This window comes from Patagioenas fasciata, chromosome 15, assembly GCF_037038585.1.
Source record: "Patagioenas fasciata isolate bPatFas1 chromosome 15, bPatFas1.hap1, whole genome shotgun sequence".
Classification (NCBI taxonomy): domain Eukaryota; kingdom Metazoa; phylum Chordata; class Aves; order Columbiformes; family Columbidae; genus Patagioenas; species Patagioenas fasciata.
In genome coordinates, this window is record NC_092534.1 from 13,194,304 (window position 1) to 13,215,048 (window position 20,745).

Genomic DNA, 20,745 nt, shown 5'->3' on the forward strand with positions numbered 1-20,745 from the left:
GAAAAGCCAATATGTCTGCTGCTCCCGCTCCAGCGCAATAATTGTTCAGTGCTGGTTATCATCCTGCCAGAAAGGCACGAGCTACCGCTGGGGCACTCTGCTTGCTGTAAATGCAGCTAGATGATTTCCTAGCAAATGCAAGTTTTCCAAGGAAGTGGGTGGAATCTGCTTGTCTCTGATTAGACAGCTTGGGTTTTTGTTTTCCTGGTGCTTTAGAGACAGAAGCAAAAAAAAAAAAAACGGAAAAAAGAGGCATAAAATATGTGGCTTTCCATCCCCTCTGCCCTGAAACACAGGCTCGTGCGCATCCCGGCGATGGTCCCCCTGGGACGCGCAGCTTTGCCCACACTCTGAGCAATGATCCTGTGGAATGAGGCTATGATCTTTCATCAATCATCGCTTCTCCCTCCCGCGCCCGCTCCCCGGGCTGTGCCCGCGCCGTGTACGGCCCCGCGGCTCCGCTTCTCCTCCTCACCTACAAAAATCCGAGGTGCGGGGTTGAAACCCACCCGCCCCTCAGTGCCCATGAGGTCAGGACCTTGCGCAGGGCTGGGGGGCATGGGGCAGCCCTTCTGACCCCCTCCCAGCTCGGCATCACCGAGGGATGCTCGGGAGGGGATGAGGGATGCTGGGGAGCCCTCGTGCACGGAGAGGTTTGGAGGGTGAATCCCGAATCCCCAGGGAAGGGTCCAGGCTAAGCGGGATGAGGCGAGGGAGGTGGGATCAGGACAAGCCCTGAGGCTGTGGAGAGGCAGGGGGAGGAAAAATAACTTGAAATTAAGATTTCCTGATGTTCGGGGGCTTGGAGACCTTGACAACCCCTGCGTCCATCTGGCTCTTCCTCTCTCGCAGCAGCTCACTCCCGCATCCCCGTCTATCCGTGAATACCAATTATGGTTTAGGAGAATGTATATCTGAGATGTGCAAATACAAAAGGCAGGAAATAAAAGTCATCTCTTACTGAAGAGGAGAGGTAACCATGACTACCTGGGACCTCATTTAAAACTGTGCCGGCCGCAGGCTAAAAGGCAACGCTTCCTATTGTTACACACGTTTACGGAAAGCTTTGAAAACCCGTTTTCCCCCCCAAAACCAGCTGGGAAGTAAGAATGAAAACGAGAATTGGAGGAGGGGGGGAGGATGTAGAAGATATTTATTGGTGTTTGCAGGCTGGTTTTGTGTCCCCCCTGCGCAAAAACAGCCGGCGAGCTGAAACTTCAAATGAGCAACTCGGAGGGAGCCGGAGCGACGGCGGCTGCGGCATCGTGGCTCCAGCGCCACGTGGCAGCTGGCTGGGATCCTGCGCGGCAATGGTAGAGCCGCGGCTCGAGCGCTCGGAGAGAGATGCATCCCGGGAGGAACACGGGGAGTGAGTGAGTCTGTCAAGGGCTCCCAATGTTGCAAACCTGTTGGGATGAGCCGGGGGCTTGTGGGGAGCTGGAGGGGCTGGCGGCTCTCGGTGCCGGTCACAGCCATGCCGGCGGATGGTGGGATCTTGGGGGTGCCCCAGGCAGCCTGGGCTCACCCAGCTCCTGTGTGCTGTAGATGTGGGTTTCAGGCTGCACCCCGCAGGAGGGATGCCCAGGAGGTTTGGGGTGACCAGGAAGCACCGTTTGCCCAGACAACTCTTGTCACCAGCCGGGTACGCGGTGCTGGCACAGACCCGGGGGACACTGGTTCACTGTCCTGGGCCACCCGGCTGCTCTGACACGTGTATAACTGTGATCTACCCCATCCGCCCCAAACACTGGGAAAGCCATCCTTTGACCACCAAAAACTGGAAAAGCCATCCTCCAACCATCAGCCTAACTGGGACCTTGCACCATTGTCGAGCTCACAGTTACAAGGCTGATGACACGGCAATTAAATTACCCATTTTTTGGCTCAAAAGCTATCCCACCTGCCATGCCAGCAGTGTGCCCCTCACCAAGGCAAAGCCAGGAAAAACAGAGCCTGTGCCAGCGCTCGCCCTTCCCTGCCACCCCAAGAGTGGCTGTCAGGTCCCTGGGGTTTTGGGGACAGTTCTCACAGGGGATGGGACTGAGATGTCCCCTCTGCATCAAACACAGCCAGCCACTGCTGGGGAGGGATGTCCTGGCAGGAGCTGGTGGCCCCGGTGAGGAGCCAGCGCGCGGTGCAGAGCGGAGCAGCCACTCCGGCGCATCCAGGCCCTTGGGAAGTGCCAGCAGTTCCCACCTGGGTGATCAAGGGTTCCTGCTCCAGCCTTTCCCTGTCTGATGAGGAAAACTGACCTCCCTACACACACAGACCCGCTACACCCAAAGGAAGGATCAGTGCCGGATGGCGACGTGCTGATTCCCCACCGGGATAAAGCCAATTCCCCATTGGAATTAAACCCTGCGACGGGCGATGTGAATGGGTGGGATGGCGGGAGGACGGGCAGCTCTCCTCCCCGTCAGCGAGTAGCTGAGAATGGGGAACCCCCATCAGCCCCATGGTGTAAAACCAGGCAGGACAGTGCGGGGGGCACCACAACGGGGCCTGATCCGGGTCCTGCTGCCACACGGGGTGCAGGACCCACCGCTCCCCCTGCGCTGTGTCCCCCGCGCCCTCCCCAATCCCCATCCTAGGGGGGATCACAAAACACCTTCCCGGCCTGGCCAGTGCTAAAGAAGGGCCCTGCAGGTCTGGGTGTGCCGGAGCCGCCCCAGCACAGCTCACCGGCACGCACGGCCAGCGGGAACCACCTCGGTGTGTCTCGAAACCAGAGGCTGCTTTTTGCGTGGCACCAAGAAGCATCCCTGCTGGTTGCAGCTGAATGCGGCGCTCACCTTCGCCCCCAGCATCCCCAGCATCTCCAGCCAGCAAAGCTCTGCCGTGCCCGCTGCCGGCATGGCCGTGCCCCCCGCCACACCGGACCCACACCTAGGACCACACAACGGGGCTGCAGGCAGGAGCCCAAGCCAGGAATTATGGTCTGTACAAAAGACAATGACAGTGAATCTTGTTACTGGCTTTTCAGCAAACGTAATTCCTTTTTATTAGAAAATTAAAGGGTATGAAAAGCTTTCCAAGGCTGAAGAGCTGAAATGTGCTTTCATAAAATATGCGGCGTCTGATAAAACGGATTTGCTTGTCTGCCTGCCCTGGCCCCCTCCCCACTGGTTATTATTCCCACCAGCAAGGTGATGCCTATTGCCAAAACACCAGTCCTGGCACAGCCGTCTCGTGTCCACGGAGACCTTTGGGGACCAGCGCTGCCCCCCGGTACCCTGGCCACCCAGCCATGAGGCACCACGTAGGTTGCAGGGTCAGTTTTGGGGTTTTTTTTAGCTAAATAAAACTCCAAGGAGCAGTTTTTCCCCTCCAGGCTTGCAGGTAAAGGCTGATGATGATCCAAACCACCACCCCAAACCCAGCCATGAGGATGCAGTAGTTGCAGGCAGGAGGAGAGGTGATGCCACGCAATGCCAGACAGCAATGGGTTCCCCCCAGACATTGCACAAACAGCAACTATTAAAAACCACCTGGAGACTCCATCCCAAAGAGAGAGACGTGTCAACCCCCATGCACCAACACTGATCCTCATACAGAGGTGCATCAGCCAGCAGGCAGCTAAGTTAATCTGAAAAATCTCATTAACTTTTCCCTCCCTCTCGTTCTTTCCCATGGTCCAAGTGAACCTTCCAGGTTTGCAGGGTTAAAGGTTTCTTGCCCTCTCCTGCTTGGACTTGCCGAGGCGATGGTCACAGGCAGCACCGCCTTTTCCACCTTCCGTGGGCAGAACGCCCCTCGCCAGCGCCCACAGACATGGACAGCAACACCAGGGCCCGGATCGACCCTCCACGTTCTGTGTTTCCAGTGCCAGGGTCAGTTTTGCCTCTGCAAGTCCCTGGGGATGAACAGCAGTGGGGTGCATCCACCCCCATGATCAGCATGGCCAGGGGATGGGGCATGGGGACATTGCTGTCACCACTGCGCTGCCAGGCACAGGGTGGGCACCCTCTGATAGTTTGTCATCCTTGGCATGGGGAGGTGAAACAACGTCCCCTGGGTGCCACCAAGGAGCTGACGCCTTATCTGGGAGAGGTCCCAGCAGCCCTGGCCACTGTCCCCAAATCATTCCAGCCCTGATGATGTGACACAGGGACAGGCGGGGAGGGGATGGCAGCACCACGGGCATGAACCTGCTGCGGTGTGTGGGACAAGCCACTGGAAACGCAGTGGGTGGGGACAGGAACAGGCAGCACCCAGCCATCTCCCTGTGACCATGCTGGGCACCAGCATCACCGCTGCAGGGAGAAGCGACCACGGCGGTGACACCGCTTGTGCCACAGGACCGTGCGACCCCACATGCCCTCTCCATCCCCTCGCAACGAGCTGCGACACAACCCAGCTACGGCAGCTTCTCGTTTCCAACCCCACCCGCCCCGGTGGCTGGGGCCTCCCGGTGCCGCCGGCAGCGCCGTGCGTGTTGCGGCCTGGCCGGCTATTACCAGAGGAAGAGCCGTAACACTACAGCAAACCTCCCCGCTCAGCCCTGCTACAAATCAGGGTCAGGCGGCAGCGCTGTTAGACAGAGCCTGCTGCTACGTGCTCCTGCTCCTAATGTCCTCCCCACCACGCTTCGCGGGGACGCAGCGGAGACGGCAGACGGCAACTTGGCCCCACTGCCCACCCAGGGCATCCTGATCCGACCCCCCCCATCACCGTGCTGGCCCAGAACTGTGTGCCCCCGGCTCACCAGCAGCGATGGGGGTTAACACCGGGGAGGCATAGCCAGGGATGTGTTTTCTTTATTTTCCCCCAGGGCTGCTCTGGCTTTACCTTTAACATCTGCAAATGTGGTTAAAAGTTTGCTGTGCCTATTTTTAGAGCCTCTCACCACATGCGATTTCTCCATCGTGAGACAGGAAACACAGATGAGGTCTGTTCGCCACGGAGCTGCTTTCTCCTCCCCGGACGGCCTCCGACCTCCTCTGATCTGCACGGTGCTGCCACGACACCGGCCCCATGGTCCCCAGCTCCCGGTGAGGGAACCGCATCCTGCAGCAGCAGCTGAGAGCCAGGAGAGCTGTGTTCATGCCACCAGCTTGCCCCGTACCTCAGTTTCCCCAAAGCAACAGCATTTGGCTTTGCTGCAGAGCCCAGAGCAGCGCTAAGGGCTCAGCGGCTGCTGCATCTCCTCAACCACGGGATGCACTGATCATCGGCACCGGGCACAGGTGCCAGCAAAGAGACCCGGGTGGGGATGCACACCACCCACCCTCATGCCCACACATGCTGCTCTGTGTGCCCCAACCATTCTGCTTAACATGAAATGCTTTGAATCCGAAGTGGATCTTGGCTGCCCGGATGCCACCGGCCCTTCTGCCGCCTGTCACAGCCCCGTGCCTGAATCCATGGCACGGGGTTGACAGCCCGCGAGCGCGGCTGCGGCTGGGCGGCGCGGGTACCTGCTGTTTGAATGTCAACACCTCATTTATACATCTTGATTGGCTCTCATCAGCCATGCTGCGTTACACCTGATTGCTCCGAGCCCGTGCGGGGTGCCAGACTGCAGCGCGTAATTTCATTTAATTGGCCCTCCATCCGAAGCAAAACAGAAATAGAGGAATAAAGAAACAATAAAGCATCATCATCCCCCTAAAAAAATTAGAATCTCTGCGTATTCGGGGCTGGTTTTATTTTGCAAGCATGAGCAGATCGTGCCGCGGGCGGTGGGAATCCCTTCCCGGTGGTACCGGACCCCACGCGAGTCGTGAGATGCTTTGCCACCCTATGGGTTTGGTGCGCTCGTGCTCCCCTCGTCCCACGCTGAGCCCCGTGCTCGTGTCATGCTTGCCTGTGCTCCCTCTCCCGCCCGCTCTCGCAAACCACTGAGGCTGAAATTTCAATTAAGAAAGAGAAATAATTACCCGCCGCTCCACATTTCCTCTAAAATGGTAGCCAACGCCAGCAAGCCGAGTCACCGCCTCCCGCCGCGTCCTGGCGCGCGCCGGCGGGCTGGCGTTGGGCTGACATTTTCAGGATAATGTCGGCCCAGCGGCTGCTTGCCGGTGGTCACCACCACAGCCGTGCTGGGAGGTCGACACCACGCAGGTGCTTGGCAGTGATGTTCGCTTCCTCGGTGAGAGTGGGGCTGCTGAGAGCCCCCACTGCACCGGCTCGACCTTGTGCCGGGTCTGACCCCTGTGCCTGATGCTGCCCACACCCGGCCATGCCCCCAGCACGGGTCCGGGTCCTGGCACTGGGGAGGGCAGCAGCCTCGGCTGCACTGGTGACACTGCCGGCACATGGGGCACCACCAGGGAAGGGTAAGTGGACCCACCTTTGGGACGCATCCCCAGCTTGGGGACACCAGCAGTGTGGTTGTAACAGATGTCCCAATCCAGCTCTTGCTGGGGCACCCCAGGGTACCCAGAGCCCCTGGCAACAGCTCTGCTTGTATTCACCCCAACAATGTTCCAGAAATCACAGTTCTGGGATAGTTTTATGTTAGCACAGCCAGAGGGAGAAGAGGAACAAACGCCATTGGGGCTGGAAAGGGCAGAAACCCCCTTCAGAGGACGCTGCATCATCCAAAACTGCTCCTGCAGCTTCCCCTCGCCTGTCAGCCTGTGCTGGCTCCAGCTCACGTCCCGGTGGGTGGTACGTCCCTGTCACAGATCCCTGTGGTCTGTCCCCACCTGCACAGCCAGAGGTGTGAGATGGAAACACCAGGAGAAGGCAGAGATGGATGCTGAGCTGGGCACAGGAGGCTCTGCCATCATAAGGATGAGGATGAGGATGAAAATGAGGATGAAGATGAGGAAAGGAGAAGCACGATGCACAGGGTTGACCTTGGGTTTCCTGCATCTCGCAGGTCTGTGGTTCCCACCCGCACACAACACCCCAGGCTTGAGCCTCTCCTGCTCCAGCCAAGACCCCCACCAGGCACCAAACCAGCCAGAAATGCCAATGGGATCACACCGAACTCGCCTTGGGGAGATGCCATGTTTGGGCAGCAGAAGCCTGAGATGGAGTTCCAGGAGCAAGACGATAGCGACAGCGAGACTTGATGGGGAAATGGGAGCTCCCCACACCCTGACAGATATAAACAAACTGCTGCCCAGTGACTCCACGGCCATCAGCTTGTGCCACCATGTGCTACAGGAGCTGTGCCTTGAGTGAACGGTAATTGTGCTCTCACAGCCCCGGCTGCCCAGGGAGCTCTGTGGGTGCTGCCGGGATCCATGCTGCTGCAGGACGAGCCAGTGCGGGTGATGCAGTGTGTCCCCCAAACCTGACCCTTTGCAATCAATGCGGACAGTGGCTTATTTTCTCTGCATGTTTTCCAGTTCCTCTTCCCATAGCCGGGGGGGCCACAGTGAAGGCTGCGAGTCCCATGACTCCGGCAGCAGGAGATGCGGGAGCCCTGGGCAGCAATCAAAACAACGGGGAATGCAGCAACCTCAGGTTGCAGATTAGCTTCGTTTTATAGCCAGGGAGGCAGAAATCTCCCGTGGTTCAACATCTCGCCTGAGACCACACAGGGAGCCTGGGGAAAGCCAAGGAGAGGTCGCAGGTCTCTGCGGGGCCAGAGCATCCTCTCCCTGGGGAGGGAGGGAACCTGCAGTCATTGAGATCCCATGGCTCCCCCAAACCATCGCTGCACTCCAAAAAACTTCTAAGCAGAGCCATGCATCACACCCCTTCCCCTGTGACCCCGAACACCCCCCTGTAATACCGGCGGGGGCTGCAGGAACCACTTTGGCGAAGAAAGGCTCTTTAACCAAGTTTAAATGCACTTCCCTTGACTCGGTTCCCAGTTCAGCGTAGAGGAGACCCAGCTTGGCCGGCAGCCACGGTGCTCAGCTCCGCACGTCCCCACCGACAGACACATTCCTCAGCACTGCAGCTAAGTGCAGCGCAGCCTTCGAGGCCTTCACCCCTCCTTCAATGATAATTTATGCCCTCTGACCCAACTCCCCCTTTTAAATCAGGCTGATCAATACAGAAATCAGACAATCCTTTTAAGAAACTATCTCATCTGATCCTTCCAGCTAATGATCCCTGCTCTTCTTACAGCTGGTTGCAGATATGTAGCTCAGGCTGCCGGGGGAAGCAGGAGGAAGAAAAGCCACCAGGCCAAATTTCTCCTTCCCCAGTCCAAGCAGGAGCAAACACCACTGACTATTTGCACGGGAGTGAAGGAGGAGATGCCAATCCCTGTCTTTCGGAAAATGGCAACACACACCGGCACTCGCTGCTGACCATGATGCTACAAAGAAGAGCTGGCTCCTAAAATCCGCTCCCTCAACAGTCTCGCTGCCAAACGTGCCCTCCTCCCAGGCCGGGAGCCCTCCAAGGATGTCTACCCCATCCTTACCCTTCCTGCAGGCTCCAGCCTCCCAGCATGGCTTTGCATCACCTCTTCAGCAAAGAAAACCCAGCAACACAAAGCAACAGCCCCGAATTTGGTTCCTGGTTGATCCGCGGTCACCCACACCCTGTGTCACGCACACCCGCGGCTCCCGGCTCCTCTGCGTGTCGAGGGGACACGGTGAGCACCGGGCATCTCCACCGCCTGACCGGCAAACCCTCGCCCCTCAGGGGGACCCTCGCTTCATCACACCAGCAAAAGCTCAGGGATGCAGCCGCGTTCTGCCAATAGAGGAGCTAAACCAGACCCTTGGGACAGGGAGCGATGTCTGGGGTGGCACCTCCATGCTTGGGGAGGAGAATGGCACAGCAAATGTCCACGACGGAGCCTCCAGAAGGGCTTTATTGACAGCGGTTGCATTTCTGTTTAACTGCAAAGGAACAGGGCTAACCAGCGAAGAGGGAAGCATCAGAGAACCTCTTAAGTCTGCAAATCAAATCAGCTCCTGGAACAAACGCACTCGGTAGCCAAATGTCCCCTTCTCCTTTGTGCGCGCTGGGCTTTTGACATTTATTATGCTGTTCGAGAACCACCCAGAAGAAGGATGTTTTCCTTGTATCTAAGGGCCATTTCTCACCCTGGCACACTCAGACGGGGATTTCTCCCCTGCCCAGAGCAGTGTCTGGCCCCCAGCATCCCCTTTTCACACGCACCTCACCCTGCAAACCACGTGGGTGGCAGGATGGGACCGTTCCCCAGGGATGCTCAGCACCCTCCCCACACCCACGGGGAGCTGGGAACCAAGCTCCAAGCCTGGGCCACCTCCAAGGTCCCCCTGCACGTGTCCCCCCTCCCACCCAGCCCCTTGCTCCGAAGACAGAGAGCAGATGCAGAAGCCCACGGGGCTGCGGCAGCGCAGCGCGGTGCAGGTCCTGCCACAGCAGTCACAGTGAATTACAAGGTATTAGAGCCCCGCGCCGCCGCGCGCGCAGCAGCAGTCACGGTGAAGGACATGCTATGATAGGACTAGAGTCTCCTCCGGAGAATCCAGCCCGGTGAGAGGCGGCGGTGAGAAGAGGCCAGCCCCGTTCTATAGATCACACAGCGACAGGCAGGGTGAAGGACACGCCGCTCCAGGACGAGGTGGCACGGGGGGTTTACCGAGCCGAAGGACGCGGTGTTTGGGGGGTACGGTTGTGCCTCGCTGGGTCAGCGAGTGCCCACGCCTTTGTGAGCCAGCAGCCGTGAACATTTTTAATTATTCTTTCCTACTTTATCGAGCATCTCAATTTTCATTTACGCGCTGGCCATCTCCACCTGAGAACGTGGCCGGTGCTGCCCCTTTCCATCACTGCTCCTGCATCCCCTCCCAACACAACCCAGATGGGGCCCAGCGGAGCCAGAGGTGCGTCCCCGGCACAGGGGACCCATTTGGTGACCGACCTGCCCTGCAGCTCCTCTGCACACGCAAAGTGACATCGAGGACTGTAACGGAGCTGGGCAGAGCTTCCCTGATGCTCAGTGTCCCTCCTTGGCAGAGCACAAGCACCGAGCACCAATTTTAGCAGCTGCCATCAATGCAGCAGGAGTGGTGTCCCCTGGTGAGGCATCGAGCGGTGACTAAAAGCAGAGATGACAATAAAGCAGAGGAAGCAAGGTCTGACTGCAAAGCAGCAAACCAATCCCCCCAAACCCAGCTGGGAGGCACTAACGATGGTCCCCCAAACCAGAATGGAGCCCAAGCCCTGCATGGGCAGGAGTTAATGTGGATCTGGGCTTGCTTGGGCTCAGGCTGAGCTTGGCCCCAGCACAGGCTCGGTTTGGGTGGAAATCCTGTAAACGGGAGGGGAGAAAGGTTTCCCCACATCAGGATGCTGGGACGAGTTCAAGCCTCTTAGCAGAGCATGCAGGGAGATCCCTGCACAGCTCCTACATATGAATCTACCCCCTTAAATTGTTCCCAGTGGTAAATGTGGTAGGGATCACACACAACTTGACAGATCAAGGTGTATTTCTGGTGCTTTGGCACAAGGGATACAACCAGTTGGGATTTTTGCTCAACTCTACCACTTGGGCATAGCGCAGCCACAACAAACCTATTTGAATATCTCTTGTTTCAACCAAGGCAAAGATCCAGCCTATTCTCCATGGAACAAGTGCCAAACCCTGGGCCAAATTAATCTCTGATGGATCTCTATCAACTTCATGGAGTTAAACCACAATTTGGCCCATGCACAACATGTAAATCTGTTCATTTTTCTTCCAAATTGTCCGAATACCACGGCACTTGTTAGTGCGGGAGAGGGAAGCATCCTCCGGGAGAGATCTCTTTGGATACGGCGCCAGCCCTTCCTTGTTTTATTTCCTTTGCTGCCTGAGATAAAAGGCGAGCGAGACGGTCCATAGGATGTGTCTGAGTTGTTTGGGGTAGAAATAGGAATTTCCTCCTGCCATTCCCAGTCTTTTGATAGGCAGGTGGGATGCGAGCAGGAATAACTCAATCAAGACAGAGCAATTTTTAATTAATTTGTGGATCCCTTTGCCGGCTGATCGCCTTGGAGACAAAAGGGAAGTCTCTTCTTTAACACTTGTGTGTGCCTGGTACTTTGAGCCTCCTCTTTTCACTGGTGCATCTTTGGTCTTGAAAGCCGCACAAAAGGAAGAATTCCTTGATCTTTTGCCTCGGCTTTTGCTAAGACGGAGCCACATGAGGGAGAGCCGGGTTGGGCTTTTTGGAGGGGTTTCTTTTCTGTATTTTTAGAGCCCCAAATGCACACAGAGTGGGATGGGGAAGGACATAAAGAAAAAAGTAGTAGAAAGAAAGAAAGAAAACCCAATCTCCAATGTAAGAAAGCAGAGTGTTTTCCATCGACACCTTCTGCCCAGCCCGCTCCATCCCCAAGGGGAAGGAGTTGAAAGGTTCAAGCTACATCAAGTGGTGAGTAATGCAGCAGGAGGCTGCTGCTCCATCGCCCCCTGCCCTGTGCCCGATGCTGCGGGGGGCACAGCCCGGTTCTCGCCCTCCCCTTTCCCCCCGCCCAGATGCAGGAACTTCCTCGGTGGTGACTGACACTGCAATTATCGATTGCCGGCTGCAAAGGCTTGCTCTCGCCTCCCCCCAGCTCTCTTCTCACTTGTTTTCTTCTGTGCAGCAGAGTGCCAGCCTTCAGAGACGGCTGCTGGAAAAGGCCCAGATTGACAGGGTGTCAAGATATCCGCTGCCCCTGGCTTTTAACGTTCCCTTGCAGGGGGGAGCGGGAAGAGCCCCTGCACCGGCAAGGGGAGCTCAGCTGGTTCCAAAAGAAAGGGAGAAATGAAAAGCCTTCCTCTCTTCTCCATCGAGGAGATGCTCTTGAACCACAAGCAGCTTTTTCTCAGTCTCAGCCCGGTTGCGTGCGTCTCGGAAATCTCAAGATGCTGGGAAGGAGCAGAGGCGGCGTGCCAGCCAGCCGGCCCCCTGCCAGCGGCTCCGTCCTGCCCAAAATATCAAGGCGCCCAAGAAAATCAGCACCCTCTGCACCAGGTCTCTGTGGGGTGGCACACATATGTGACCCATCAGATTTGGCTGTGGCCATTTCAGAGGTGAGGAGGACAAGAGGCATCCTGGCCAGATGAGGTTACCCGGCAAAGGCTGCAGAAGGACCAGGACTGCCCAAATCACTGAGAGTCCCAGGATGGCTGGGGCTGGAAGGGACCTCGGGAGATCATCCAGTCCAATCCACCCGATAACACAGGGTCACCAGAGCAGATCACACAGGGTCCTGTCCAGATGGGTTTTCAATGTCTCCACAACCTCTCTGGGCAGCCTGTTCCAGGCTCTGCCATCTCAAAGGAAAGAAGTTTCTCCTCATATTCAGACAGAACCTCCTGTGTTTCAGTCTGTGCCCGTTGTCCCTCAACCTGTTGTTGGGCACCACCACCGAACAGAGTCTGGTCCATCCTCTGACACCCACCCTGGAGATATTTATATCAGCATAAATAAGATCCCCATAAGCATAAATAAATCATAGAATCATTTTGGTTGGAAGAAACCCTCAGGATCATCGAGTTCAACCATACTCTAACCTAACTCTAGCACTACCCCATGTCCCTGAGAACCTCATCTCCACGTCTGTTCAACCCTCCAGGGATGGTGGCTCCATCACTGCCCTGGGCAGCCTGTTCCAATGCCTGATCCCCAACCTCTGCTGCTTGGCACCAACAGCTTGAAAGGCCTGGACCAGAGGGATTTTCTAGCGAAAACCAGCAAAGCAGGAGCTCCACGTACCCCCTGGGTTCTCCACCAAAGGCTGTGATGCCACCTCGGGAGGCCAACCTGCCTGATGGCCCTGGGAGTCAGGGCCACCCCCTTCAAGTGCCATCTCAAAACAGGGACAGTGACCCACACACGGAGGTGTCTGCAAAGCCCGGCAGCACCTCGAGCCAGCGGCCTGAAATTAAAGCTGGTTCCATGACCATCAGCGTCAGCACCTGGTGATGGGAGGAGAGGGATCGATGATGGAGAGTCTGTCGCTCCTGACGCATTGCTGTCAGGGTCAATACACAGTTCTTGGGGAGATCAGATGCCCATGTTATCTGCTTTGCCTCCGCGCTAAACCAGTGGGTAGTGGAGCCTCGTCCTGCCCGTGCATCCTCTTCCCCACCCAGAGCCACCAAATGCCACCAGGAGCATCCCCAGGGCACAGGGCTCTTGTTTTCATCCACATAGAGCTCAAGCGTAGCTGCAAAAGGTGTCCAGGAACCGGCCTCCCAGGAGCTTTATGGCTGAGCCAAACCAGTCCACTGCCCCGTGTAACATTGCCATGGGATCACACGGAGACACGGGGCCTGGGGACAGCCACCACCTCCCTGTGGTCACAGAGACAGCGGCCACCCGAGGGGGCCTGGGAGGTGAAGTGGAGGTGAAGAGACCCCCCTAGGGGGAGCCCCATTTGCCAGTCCCCCTGCCCATCCCCATGCCAAATTGTTGGGCAACGGAAAAGGCAGGAGAGAGGAACCTCAGACCCCTCCTGCCCTGCACAGGTCCTGCTGGCTTGGTGGCCATGTCCTGCTCTGTGCCCCCGGTGTCAGAGGCTCCACGTGGCTTTGGCACGATGCCTGTCCCCTCCAGGGGACACTCCAGCTGCAGAGAGCCACCCCAGACCCCCACCGGCCACAAGAGCTGTGGCAGTGGGGTTGTACAGTGCCTTCTGCATCGAGTGGCCTCACTACACCCCATGGCACCCCACAGTGCCCCACGGTAGCCCACGGCACCCTGCAGCCGCTATTGCAGCAAACACAAGCCCCACTTTGCACCCCACATGCCACACCAGACAGGATCCATCCCAGAGCCCGGGGGGTCCCATGAGGACAAAAGCCACCTGCATTCAGAGCGTAGCGTGTCACCCCTCCGGCTCCCGGGGGAATTTAGCCCCACAAATCCTCCCTGAGCACAGCATGGGCAGCAGCAGCCCCCCAGCATCCCTGGGGGACCCCGGCACAACCCCCCCGGGGATACTGTGGGATCTTATCTGCTGACAGCCCATGGAACCAGCTTGGGGAGGGGGACACAGCATCACAGCCTGACCCCCGCACAGTCAGACTTGCACCACCCCCTACCCCCCAAAAAAAAAACCCCAAGAAAACAGAGCGCGGCATGAATAACAAAAGCAGCGATCCGTAAAGACTCTCCCAAGAGGCTGCAAGTTCTTCAATTAGAGCTCTCATTATAGGAACGAGAAACTCCACGCTGTCTTCTGTACGGATAACACTTTTTTTCCCCCTCTCTTTTAAAGAAAAAAGGGAGGGAGGGAGAGGAAGGCTGCATCTCTAATGCAACAGACAGGTCTGCTGAGATTCACTTTGGCTCTTATTTTGACTTTCATCTAAAAGAGCTGCCCTGGGAATCCATTAAGTCCAATTTAAATCGTCTCTCCGCCCTCACAGCTTCTCCCCGCCTTCGCACCCCCCCCCCGGCTCCCTTCTCAACCCCCACCTTGGAAGCAAACAAACACAAAAGCCAGGCCAGGCAGCGAAGGGCAGCACCGGCGGGTTCGGAGCCGTTCCGGGGGGTTACAGCCCTCCCGGGGGCCCTTGCTCCATCTTTCTTTCTGCCCAAATAAACACAATCCGGCCACGTTTGGATATCGCCTCAATATCACCCACCTCGGCAGCACTTTTAGCGGGGGGACGATGGTGTTTTGGGACCCGCTTTTGCTCTCTGCACATCTCCCCCCCCCCACCATACACCATGCACAGGCATATTTTCCTCCGATTTTATTATTTTCAAGTACAATTAGCTCCATTAACACCGCACTCGGCAAAGTTGGATGGGATATAATCACATACTTCACTCCAGGTTTTATTCTTCTCTGTTTTTTATGTCCCCCCAGTGAGTTTCCCCACCCCCAAATCATTCCTTTGCCTTTGGGAATCACCCCCCCGCCACAACCCCGCAGCCGGGTGAGGGACGGACCCCTCGCCTTTCATCTCACCACACTCATTCAAGCTCCGCTTCTGTCGTATAAGCAGTTTTCCAGCTCTCCCCCCTACCCCCCCCCGGCTTTAACACACCCGCTCTGCATTGCATCCTATTCATATGTTTTCAATCATCGCCGTTTCGTTATTTAAAACAAAAGCACATGCCTCCCCCCCCCCAACAAGCAGCAGGCTCTGAGCCCCCTCACCGGGCTCCTCTGTTATTCCCTGGCTTGTTTTGTTTATTAACGTCAACGGAGGATTTGGGGGGCAAAATTTGCCGTGGGAGAAAGGGAGCGGGGAGGCGAAAGTCCCACCGAGGGGGTTTTCCAAAGGCACAGCCAGATGTGCGAACCCCCCGCGGCTGCTCGGGTTATCTGCTACATCCATTTTTGTCCTTTTCTTTTCTCTTTTTCCCCCTGCCCTGCCAGCCACCGAATGAAAGAAAGAAAATCCATCAAGTCAGCGTTCTCACGTGCAGACAACGGCAAGGATCGCCCGGCGCCCGGCCGCGGCACCGCCGCAAGTTTTGTGAGTATAAAACCATGCACATCGATAACTCTTAAATTAAATAAGCCTCCCCTGGAAGGTTTCCCTCCGCGGGGGCTTTCGCAGCCCCGCGCCCGTTATTATTTTAACTTTGGAAAAGTAGCAGTCAGGACAAGCAAAATGAATCCATCCCTTACACGCACGCGAATATTCCGAGTCTCAGCTCTATCTTTGTTCAGACACCCATCAATCGGCAAGTCAGGAGGGTTTTTTTTGGACCGGTTGCAAATTTCTTTATTACTTCCAGAGAAGCAAAACACCACACACCAACCCCCCCGCCCCGGTATCCCCACCGCCTCCTCCACCGCCGCCGCGAGCAGGACACACGGACACACACACACGTACGTACAACCCCCCCAAACTCCGCGGTGCCGGTGCCATGCATCCGTTCAATCGCGACCGCACACGAGTTGCACCAAGAGGAAAATAAATCCGGAAAAAGCTCCGTCTGCACGCCCCCCACCCCCAGTTCTGCTGCGGATTCGAGAAAAAAAGACAGAAAAAGGCAAAAAAAAAAGGCACAAAGATGTAGCTTGCAACAATACCTGCGATGGTCCTCGCTCTCTCCTCTCTCCTGCTGGCTCGCTCTCCTCCTCTTCCAGAGCACAGTAGCCAGATTAGATCCTTAGAAAAAAAAATGTGAGAAATAGCACAATTCTCTCTTTTTTTTTTGCCTTTTTTTTTTTCCTTCCCTTCTCAGCAGCCCTTCTGAGCTCCTTCACTAACCATTATTCATAGACCACTAGGGGATATAAGGTAATTAGAAACGGCCCTATAGCATCCAGGCTGAAAATGTAATGCCAGCGGTAGGAGTGGTGGAGGCTCTGGCTGCGGGTGGCTCGGGCAGAAAGTGCTGCTGGAGCTGGGGACGAGGTGAGAAGTGGGGTGGAGGCAACGGCGAGCGGGTGCTGGAGCTGTCCCTGCAGGAGCCAGGGCGGCCGGGGGACACGGCGGCACCGCTTTGCTTTGGGGATGCTTGGGGTTTGTTGTTTTTTATTTTTAGTTATTTTTCATTTTGGAATGGGCTCGCCGTGCCCGTGTGAGCTGTGCTGGGGCTGCGTGTGTGTGTGTGTGTGTGCGTGTGTGTGTTTGTGCCAGGAATAGCAATCAGCAGAGGCAGCACACAGAGCGCAAAAATGCCATCATGCAGGGTCAACAGAAAGCTGCAGACATTTTTTTTTCCTATTTTTTTTTTTTGTAGGCTTAATCCTCCGGAGCAGCAGAGAGGGAAAAGGAGGAGGCTGCTGCCTTCTTTATAGTTTTGATTTTATTTTTTCTCTTGTAGGATCAGATTAACCCCCCCTCCCCTCCGCACACACACACACACACACACAGACACACACAGACGCCAGCCCCGGCGATCCCAACCCTCCGCCGGGGAGATGCCGGGGTGGGACGCGGGGTCTCGCCGCCGCGATGAGCTGGGTGGGATGATGTAGGTGGGCTGGCGTGGGGATGGAAAGCAAGAGGGAGGCAGCGCGGGCTTGGACGGGAGGTGGGGGAAGGCAAATGAACAAATCACACCTGCAGCTTTCTGCACACCGAAACCAGCTGCAGCCCAAGCGGGGACCAGCAGGAAAGATCCAGGCGCGCAGGCTCGCGGCGCCGTGCATCTGCGGGGATTTAGGTGCGCGGTAGCTCACCGCTGGCAGTGATTGCTTTTGGGGGGCTTATTTTAGAAAATGGAGGGGGGGAGGAAAGGGACAGAGTAACAAAGAGCAACCCATCCCAACGCACCACTTTTTCCAAGGGGTAAATAAAACTCGGCGCAGAGGTGAGGAGGGGGAGCTGGTCCCCTCGGGAAGGCAATGACTTTGGTGGCCCCGGCACACCAGGGTCGACGCCGTGCGGCTCCGTGCCCAAAGGGTGCGAACGCCCAGCCCTGCCTCCCCCTGCGCCTCCGCTCCCGGCCTCTCTTTAATGGAACTAAAGCTGTTCACCTTGATAACGCAGCACGGCAGCAAGTTTCCGAGCCGTGCGCGGGGGGCTGGAGAGCTATTTGATCCACTTCCAAGGTGCTGCCTTTCAATTCAATCCCTTGCTCTTGAAGGATGGATAACCAGGCCCTCTCTTTTCCCTGTTAATTACTCGAGATAGCAGGAATCAGACTGCAAAATGGACCAAACCTCACAAGGGGACCCAACATCGGTCTAAGCAGACTGCTTGCTCTCATCTCCTCCATCCCCTTTCTCCCCATCCATCCCCATCCCAGCCCTAGTCTGGCTTTTTATAGCTCCTGGCCACCTCCGATTTCACACGTGCCTCTCTGCAGGACGATAAAACGAGCCAGGGCCTCACGGCTCTCCGGGGACTCGGTATTTATCCCCCATAACCCACCGATCCCCTCTGCCCTTCACAGCGGAAAAAGCTCCTCCACCATTTGGCCCCACAGGCTGAGATTGCTGCCCCAGGAAAGCCAAGGTGGGACATACCCCACAGTCATCACCCCCAGCTTCTCCTCTGGGACTGACAGAAGACTAAAGGATTTATTATTTTTACACTACAACCCCATAAATTCAGTGATCTGGTCCATCCAGGTCATTTCACAGCTCTGCTGTGTTTGAAATGCCCACCTGTGATTTCAGGAGAACCTCAGTCCTGCTCTCCTTAAACCCTGACCTCACCATGGCGAGCAGAAAGGTTGAAACCACGAGCCCCCGAGAGCCCCGTATGCAAATCAAATCATCACCAAACACTTCTGGTTTTTTAAATGCTGTGATATTTCCAGCGGCTTCACAGTTCTGTGATTTATGGGTTCACTAAGGCTGATTTCATGATTTCTCAGCACTTCTGAGGTGCCGGCACCCACATCACCTCCATTTGCACAACACGGTCGTATCTGACTCAGCCCAGCCGCCCCTATCACGGCAATTAACTTTACTCGTTAAAGCCTCCAAGCTCGTCAAGGATGCTGCTGCGCAGTTGTGTGGACAGGAAAGTTTCCGTCCTCTTGCTGAAATCCACCTCCAGAGCATCCTCGTGCGCGGTCCCCAGCCCCCCGCCATGGGTTTGGATATGGCCCCGTCCCCCTCGCGTTCACCATCACCTCTGCGGGGCAGATCTCACCCCGAGCCACCGCAAACCCAGGACAACCAGCATCAAAAAGCCTCTTCCCATCTTCCCTGCTGCAAGGACAGGGCTCACCTCGCCGACCAAAGTCAGAGGTTTCCTTGGAAGTAACACCCCCTCAGCTCCTGCTCCAGGGGGGCTAAAAAATAATGGCTCATTGCAATATTATTTCTAGAGCGGCTAAAACACAGCCATGCTGGCTCCCTCCATGTCTCACCACTGCGACCTACAAAGATAAGGTTTCCTCCTCCGTGCTGAGAAAAATGAGCTTTTCCCCACCAAACTCCCCTTCCATGCAACCCTGGTCCCCAGGAGCCCCCGGTGCCTCCACGGGATGCTCTGACCCAGCTCTTCCTTGTCCCCCTTCCTCTCATCCCTCTTGATGCTCTCACCCAGTTCTTCCTCGTCCCCCTCCCTCTCATCCCTCTTGCTGGCTGAGTTTCCCCCAGCCCGTCTCTCGACGATTGCTCTTGTCCCCTGGCTGAGGTGACACCTCGCCCCTGGTGCCCCGTGCCCATGGCTCCTTGCAGGCAGGGAGCAGGCAGGGAGCAGGCAGCCCTGCCCCAAACTCTCATCAAGCTCCATGCACCGGCTCCGAGCGGATCTGATGGATTTTCATTTCCTAACTTTGCCCTTTGGGCTATTTCTAACGAGCTTCCCCGCGCTTAGAAATAAATAAAAAATAAACCCCTTCATCTTGCAGCGCGGTGTTGGAGTGCCAGCGCTCAGGACAATCCTGCCTGCAAGGAGGCTGGAAATCAATTATATCGTGGTCACTTTAGGCAGTGGGGGGCATCATACTGACCTCCTCGGACAAGCTCCAACCTGGGACCCAGGCAACAGCCAGAAACCCCCTCCCAGAGCAAACAGGCCTTTTTTGGCCTTGGAAAATGTATTTTCCTGGTGTGATGTTCAGCCGGCACAGCACGGCCCTAGCGAGGAGCCACCGATGTCCTCCCACGACCCCATCCCCTCGCCATTCCCTGTGTCCCCAGCCTCTGGCTGCATCCTGGACTCATCCCTCCCGTCAAGAGAGAAGAATCAGTCCTGGGCACCTTCGTTTCCTCTAATCAGATGTTTTAATGAGTTTCTCAACGCCCAGCGCATCACGCTCCACGCCATCGCCCCTCCGAGGCCGGCCCCGCTGCCGCGCCATGCCGAGACCCCCGTCGTCTCAAAGGCTTCCCGTGGTGGGAGAGCGGCGATTATTCCTCTCAAAAGGTCTCTTATAATGGAAACCATCTCTCCATCCCTCCTTGGTCTCCTCCTGCCGTGACCCAGGCTCCGTCGAGAGGAGCTCTGCTCCGAGGCAGCGCCGTGTTTCCATGGAAAGAGTGAATAGCAGAGTCTTCCCAGCGGTTTATTAGAATTCTTTTTACTTCGATGGAGAGTTTTAGAGCAAAGTAAAAAGGCTTTAATGTGGGGCTAATGGAGCCCCTGGGAAGTCCAGGAAGGAAATCTCCCCTGGAGAAGAGGAGGCGTGAGGAAAGGGAGGGCAACTTTCAAGACAAATTCCTGGACAGGTTGAAGTTTTTTTCGCAGAAGCCATCTCAGGCAGCAAGAAATGGAAATGACTGTTTGTTTTATTTTTAACAGATGTTACAAAAGACCTGCCAGTAATTCAGCGAACGATGCAAAACCTAGATCCCACTCACTTTTCCCGGCATGTCTTCCGTCCCCTCCCTCTCCCGCTCTGTAAGAATGCTTATTTGCATTTAGCATATCGTATTTAAAAAAATATATATTAAGCAATAAAATAACAATCGTAAGCCACTTCATTTCTTTCCTCCCTAAGGCTTTGGTTTCAGTTTAAATCCTTGGTTGTAGCAGCTATTAATTGTTTTTTATAAATTTTTCTGTCTCTTCGCATTTCCCAAGCCCATTTACTCACCCACTTTGGGGGTTCCCCTATTTCTGGTCCCCTGTCCTGCTCTGTCCCTGACATTCCCCCAAAGGACATGACAGCTCTTGACTCTGCAAAGTGTGAAATGCAGCCTGCAGCCTCTTCTTTGGGGGAAAAATACGGGGATTTGGCTGCGGTTAAGATTTGGGGAGATGGAAAGGGGACAAGGTATGACAGGGGGGTCCTAAAACCATCCAGGCAGTGGCTGAACCAGGAGTAAGAGTCCGGCCCCTTTGCACGTCCAAAAAACGAGGTGCAGATGCCCACGCACACACTGCAGTGCTTTGAACTGGATTTAGAACCAACCATGATGCCAGAGTGGTATTTGGGGTGAGATACGGCACTTGTAAGCATCACACGTGAACACCAGACCTGGGAGGCTGGTGACAACCCTGGGTAGAGGAGCCCTGAGTCCCACAGATGCCAAACCTCCTAAAACTGA

General features: G+C 56.1%; 1 protein-coding gene across 5 annotated transcripts in view; it reads right to left on the minus strand.

Annotated features, from left to right (window-relative positions):
- RAI1 (retinoic acid induced 1) overlaps positions 1–20,745 on the minus strand; it is a 76,181-nt gene that overhangs the window by 25,795 nt on the left and 29,641 nt on the right. For 2 of the 5 annotated variants that reach the window (XM_065850687.2, XM_065850688.2), the window contains one exon: positions 15,877–15,955. The exons of 1 other annotated variant lie outside the window; for it this stretch is intronic. The gene's annotated coding sequence lies outside the window, so the exon portion shown is untranslated. 2 more of the 5 variants (XM_071815315.1, XM_071815314.1) reach the window with 2 other exon arrangements.